Source organism: Muscardinus avellanarius, assembly GCF_963383645.1.
Source record: "Muscardinus avellanarius genome assembly, chromosome: X".
Lineage (NCBI taxonomy): Eukaryota > Metazoa > Chordata > Mammalia > Rodentia > Gliridae > Muscardinus > Muscardinus avellanarius.
In genome coordinates, this window is record NC_137792.1 from 44,695,729 (window position 1) to 44,702,924 (window position 7,196).

A 7,196-nucleotide genomic window follows, 5' to 3' on the forward strand; every position below is an offset into this window, starting at 1 on the left:
TACAGAATTCATCCTCATCACAAAGCAGAGATATGGCAGTCAGATGACACGCTGATTGGGCTGGGGCTGACAGACTGGCCTTGACTTCTTCACAAGTTAAAGTGAAGCCAGGCATGGTGGCACATGCTTATAATCCCAGTACTTGAGAGGCTGAGAGGAGGATTGCAGGTTTGAAATCAGCCTTGGCAACTTTATGAGGCTCTCAGCAAACTAGTGAAACCTTGTTTTCCAATAAGAAATAAAATCAGGCTGGTGATGTAGCTTGGAGGTAGAATGCCTCTAGGTTCAATCCCCAGTACCAAGAAAAAGTAGAAGAAAAAGGAGAAGGAGGAGGAGGAGGAGGAGAAGGAGGAGGAGGGGAAGAGGAGGAGGGGGAGAAGAAGAAGAAGAAGGAGAAGGAGGAAGAGGAGGAGGAGGAGGAAGAAGGAGAAGAAGGATAAGGAGAATGAGGAGAAGGAGAAGGAGAAGAAGAAACCACCTTTGAGAATGTACCTAACATCAACTAATATTCCTAAACCCTTAGACGCCTTGCTAACAGCCCTGTATACAGGAATAAAATCCAAGTCTCCTGTGTCTTGGGAGCCAGCCTTGCACACTCCTGGGTTGGTGATGAGCCTCCTTTCTGCTGAAATAAGAAACCCTAGGAAATGATCGTCTGATTCCTGTTGCAGTTGTGCCTTTCTCTGATTCTTCTGATGGAGAGTACAAAAACTCAAATGTTTGACAACACAGATGGGACCCTGCCCTTGAAGAGTCCCTATATATAAATGTGCAGTGATGGCGCAGACAATCAGATCCAGTCCTGCCACCACCCAACTGACAATAGCAGTCACCTAAATGTTTGTTTCACAGTTTTCTCTTTGGATAAGGTCCGGGCCCCTTGCTGTCTTAGCCATGTGGTCCTTCTACAGGAACACCTTTCTTTCTTTCCTTTTCTCCTCTCTTCTTCCCTTCCCAGTCTGAAGAGTGGAAATCAAGTCTCTGATTGACTAGCCACCCCATCCTGTTGTCAGTGTGTTCAGGATGGCTTAGGAGAACATTTGTCAGGCTTTTGAGTCCCTTTCCTAGATGGCCTTTAGCTTTCAAAACTCTATTTGTGGCTAAATGCACACATCTGTAAATTAATTCCCAGGCTCCTTTGGGAACAAAGGAAAAAGTCTATCTTTTAAAATCTGAGCCCTAAAGCCAGGCGTGGTGGCACATGCTTGTAATCCCCGCGCTTGAGAGGCGGAGACAGGAGGATCACGCAGGTTCGTAGCCAGCCACGCTGGTTTAAGAGACCCTGTTTCAAAAATATAAAATAGGTCTGGGAGTGTAGCCCGGAGGTAGAAGGGCTTCCAGGAACCCCAGTACCACACACACACACAAAATAATAAATAAATAAAAATAATAATAATAAAATCTCAGCCCTAGCTGGGTGTGGTGGTGCACGCTTGTAATCCCCACACTTGGGAGGCGGAGACAGGAGGATCACGCAGGTTCAAAGCCAGCCTTGCTGGCTTAAGAGACCCTGTTTCCAAATAAAAATATAAAATAGGCCTGGGAGTGTAGCCCGGAGGTAGAAGAGTTTCCAGGAACCCCAGTATCACCAAAAATAATAAAATAAAATAAAATCTGAACCCTTGTAAAACTTAAACTGATGATCTTAACTTGTTTCAGTTTGTTAGAAAATTTAACTTCAAGAGCCAGGGATGGTGGTGCATGCTTGTAATCCCAGTACTTGGGAGGCTACGACAGGAGGATAGCAGGTTTACAGCCAGCCTAAGTTACTTAATGAGGCCCTGTGCCACTTAATGAGTCCCTGTTTCAAAATACGGAATAAAAAATAGGGCTGGGGATGTAGCTCAGAGGTAGAATGCCCTGTGTTCCATTCCCAATTCTGTAAAAATATAGATTTATATATTATATGTAAATATATGCATATCTCTCATTTAACAAAGGTCTTCTAAGGACATTTCCCCCCTATTGTTTGCTCCTGTGTACTATGGAGAGCCAGTTCTCAGATTCTAGGGCTCTTCATAGCAGAAACTTGGACTAAAGAAACTGTAAAATATAGCAGTTATGAATGTTCTTTGTGGCCTTTTCCTTTTAACCTTTTACTAAAGTAACTATGCCTGTTTCTTTTTTTGTTTGTTTTGGTGGTACTGGGGTTCCTGGAAGCCGTTCTACCTCCGGGCTACACTCCCAGACCTATTTTATATTTTTTTTTATTTGGAAACAGGGTCTCTTAAGCCAGAGCGGCTGGCTTTGAACCTGCGCGATCCTCCTGTCTCCACCTCCCACGTGCGGGGATTACAAGCGTGCGCCACCATGCCCAGCCTGTTTCGTTTTTTACCAAAGTCTCTGTCATCTTGAGTGTATGGCTTTTCTGATGCATTCAGCTCTGGTTCTGCACCTAGATCAGCATATTATTGTTCTGATTTATGTTTATTTTGTCTAACTAGAGGCTATCTGCCCTGTTTTTTCCTCCTCCTTTTATTTGGAAAGCATCTATTTAAGGGTTAACTCTCAATATCATTGGGGATTAAAAAATATCCTAAAATGAATCTAAAAGAGGACTAAAAGAGGATCCTAAAGTGGGGATAAAGAGTGGTGATGGTCCATGTGCACGTGCCATTATAGAGGACAACATGGCTACCTGAATCCTGAATCATTTTCTTAGTGTCACCCATGGGTGGCAGATTCTGCCCTGATCATCCCAAACTGTCGGGTTTTCCCCATGTCTATTTCATACAGTAAAAAAAAAAATGCGAGACAGGTTTTGTTTTGGTTTTTTAAAGCTCTAAATCTGGCAGGCATTCTATGTAATAAATACCTATAACTCTTTACTTTCCTGTATGTGGAGACCCAATACCTGACAAATGAAGGCTCTACAATCTTTGTTTTCTGTACATTTGTGTACACACACCTACTTGTGTTCCACGTGCACTTCTTATGTGTGGTTTACATGGTCCCCAAACTGGCTTGTTAATAGATGAGTGCTAATAAATTAAGAAAACAAAAACCCAAATGCCTTTAATTCACATGCCTTAAATAAGTCTTTGACAAATAAATGGGCTTAAGTTTGTTCATGAAGTCAGGTGTGATGGTGCATGCCTGTAATTCTAGTACTTGGGAGGCTAGGACAGGAGGATAGTAGGTTCTAGGTTCAGCAACTTAGGGAGACCCTAAACAACGTAGTAGAATTATTTCAAAATAAAAAAATAAAAAGGGTTAGGGGTGTGGCTTGGAGGTAGAATGCCTCTGGGGTCAATCCCTAGCAACCCCACCCTTAAAATTTGTTCATGAGATAAAATTAAGATGTCCTTAGACACGCATTTTCATTTCCAAGGTGGTGGCCAATCAAGATTATGCTTGTCTCTGTAAGATGTTTTAAAGTGCAATGTCCATTGATTTTGGGTTTTTTTCTTGAACAGGAAAAGAGGTTTAAGATGCTAACAATCACTGTCTGATGTTTCGGTTTTTCAGGTGTAGTTAATAAATAACTTAAAAAATTAAATTAATCCCAGTACTTGGGAGGCTGAGACAGGAGGATCACAGGTTTGCAGCCAGCCTCAGATACTTGTGAGTTCCTCTACAACTTAGAGAGACCATGTTTCAAATAAAAAATAAAACATGGGCCTGGGGGGTGTAGCTTGGAGGTAGAATACCCCTGAGTTAAACCTTCATTACCAAAAATAAATTAAATTGGGTAGTCAGAAGAGGTGGCACATGCCTATAATCCCAGTACTTGGAGGGCTGAGACGGGAGGATTGTAGGATTGAGGCCAGTCTCAGCAATTTAATGAGACCCTCAGCAACTTAGCTAGTCCCTGTTTCAAAATAAAAATAAGGGGCAGGGCGTGGTGACACACACTTGTAATCCCAGCATTTAGGAGGCGGGAGACCGGAGGGTTGTGGTTCATAGATAGCCTCAGCTACTTAGCAAAGCCCTTCGCAACTCAGTGAGATTCTATTTCAAAAAATAAAAAGGCTAAAAACTAGGGTGGAGGTGTTGGAGGTACAATGTCCCTGGGTTCCATCCCCCCCAGTCCTGCAATAAATAAATAAATAAATAAATAAATAAATAAATAGAAGGCTGGGGATATGTGCTGCCAAAGTGAGCATGAAGGCTAGGTAGAATACAGAGGTAGAATACTCCTGGATCAATCCCCAGTACCTCAAAAAATTAAATTGAGTAAATATAAAAAAGAAAAATGCTTAAAATCCTCTTGGCTTCTTAAATCTAAAGACAACATTATTGGATCTATTAATTGTGTTTATAAATTGCTAGTATGCAAAAAGTATAGGATTTCTTTATCTTTGGGTCTTTCAATAAAAACAAGATTACTAAGTCTTCAAATCCTTTTTTTTTTTGGTGGTACTGGGGATGGAACCCAGGTGCATTCTACCTCTGAGCTACATCCCCAGCCCCATTTTGTATTCTTTATTTGGAAACAGGGTGTCACTAAGTTGCTGAGAGCCTCACTAAGTAGCTGAGGCTGGCTTCAAACCTCTGCGATCCTCCTGTCTCAGCCTCCCAAGCGCGGGGATTACAAACGTGTACCACGGCACCCAGCTTCAAATCCTAATCAATATGCATAACTTTTTTTTGAGGTACTTGAGATGAAAGCTGAGGCATTCTACCTCCAAGCTTCACCACCACCAGCCCTAGTTTTTAGTCTTTATTTTGAAACAGGGTCTCACTGAGTTGCAAAGGGCCTCACTAAGTAGTATCTGAGGCTGTCCACGAACCACGATCCTCCGGTCTCAGGCTCTCAAATGCTGGGATTACAAGTGTGCGCCACGACACCAGCAATATGTATAATTCTATATGTAAAAAAATTAAACTGTGTTTTGATGATAAAACTAAAAGAAACTCATAAAGTATTTTATTTCACTCAAGAAATAGATAACTGTCTAAATTCAGATATTTTGTAAGGATTGTTTCAAATTGTGAGTTCGAGAAAAGAAGTAAGGCAAAAAGGAATCACTAAACAAAAATGAGAATGATGTGAAGAAAACCATAAGTTTGCAGATATTTTTGGCAAGAAGGATTTTTGCATAGTAAAATTTTTTCCTAAAGTGAGATGACTGGATTATCCCAAAGTGGGAAAGGAAAGAAAAGGACAAACTCAAAGGGCTAAAGTAAGTCACATAGGTTTGTGAAGTATGAAACTCATGAAAGGCATTTTGTAGGCTGGGTATGGTGGTGCATGCTTGTGATCCCAGTTCATGGGAAATTGAGACAGGAAGATCACAGGTTTGAGGACAGCCTCAGCAACTTAATGAGGCCCTCTGCAACTTAGTAAAACTAAGTTGCCCAGAAGGACAGAGGGGTCCTCAGCCCTGTCATACACTTTTGGTCTTTCTTCTTTTTCTCTACTGCCCTCCCTTCTCTATCTTTGGTTCTAAGGATTGAATGCAGAAACATTCTACATCTGAGCTATACCCTCATCCCTATTTTATTTTGTATTTCAAAACAAAGTCTCACTAAACAGTTACTGAGAGCCTTGTTAAGTTGCTGAGGCTGGCCTCGAACCTACAATCTTCCTCTCCCAGCCTCTTAATTGCTGGGATTACAGGTGTGTGCCACCATGCCCCGCCTCTGTCATTATTATTATTTTTTTAATCTCTGGGTTCAGGGGACACAGCGAAAATAAAATCTCCAACCCAATGAAATGGAATCATGCTGAAAGGGATACAGGAACACAGCTTCTTCCTGATGGGTAACTAGATGTTTATACTTGGAGACTCACTTTTCAGCTGCATTGTGAGGAATTGGGATAAGTCCACCCCAACCCTTTAAGAAAGACGCTACTTTTTAGTTGGGCAGCTTGGCTCTGACACAGATTGAAAGATAAAGAAATGTGGCCTAAGTTCTCTTGTGATCAGGGGAAATGCACAGAGCTTCCAATAGACTAAGCTTTCATATCCTTGAGGGTCAGCCTTGAACTTTGTAAACCTGTAAATTGAAGCCACCCATTATGGCAGTATTAAAACTCTTAGCTTACCGGGTGTGGTGGTGCATACCAGTAATCCCAGTACTTGGGAAGCTGTACAGGAGGATCATTGGTTCGAGGACAGCTTCAGCAAGTAGTGAGACTCTCATCAAAGCAAGCAGTGAGACTCTCATCAACCTAGCAAGACTCTGTTTCAAATTACAAACTAAATAGGGCTGGGGTGGTAGCTTGGAGGGAGAATGCCCCTAGATTCAATACCCAATTTAAAAAAAACCCTAGCCTCTCATTTCCTCTTTCTGGGCTCCAGTGTAAAGGATAAAACAAAGCCCTGTGGAGTTACTACAGGAGTTCACTAGCACCTAGGCCCCAACTCAAAGCCTTTAGCTCCTCTACCAGGAAGGAGACTAAATTACCCACCCTTGCTATACCTTGGGCTCTGCTCTACTTCTTAGATTTGTCCTTTAGGAGGTGACAAGCCCAACGGGCCAATCTATCAGAGTTCATGCTGAAACAGCCAAGTTAATCTTGTAAACTATAATAAATTGGCTATATAAATCAAGGCCCCAGTGGGGGGGGGGACACAGCCTTCTATGAGAGGCTTTGAGAAGCAGCTTGTTAAATATACTACTCTGAGGTTTGACTCCCCTGAAGGGGTATTAGTTTTTTATTGGTACTGGGGATCGAACCCAAGGGGTATTTTACCTCCAAGCTAAATTCCCAAACCTTTTTATTTTAAATCGGGGTCTTGTTAAGTTGCCGAGGGTCTTGCTAAATTGCAGAGGGTGGCCTCAAACCTGCAACCCTCCTATCTCAGTGTGGGCACTGTGAGGTCTGGCTGTGAGGCTTGGCCGGAGGAAGTGGAGAACAAAGAACTCCAGCAGTGGTGGGAAAAGTGACCCTAAGCAACTCCCTACTCCCATCCCATAAATCTTTTTGTCTGGCCCCCTGTCAAAGACCACCAATGGGGAAAAGCCATGATTGTGTAATTATACCTCCCTCATAACTCTCCCATAAAAAGCCCCTAGTCTGTAAGACAGAGGCCCGTGACTTTCATAGAGTCTCTCTTGGTAAGGCGTCTCCTCCCAGATTTATTCCCAAATAAATCTGTTACTGCTGTTGAGCTGTGCACTCCTGTCCTTATATTTACCAACATATGATATTTACCAACACGCAGCCTCTCAAGTACTGGGATTACAGACGTGTGCCATCATGCCCAACCTGAAGGGATAGTATTAGTTCTAAGTGACAAATTCAT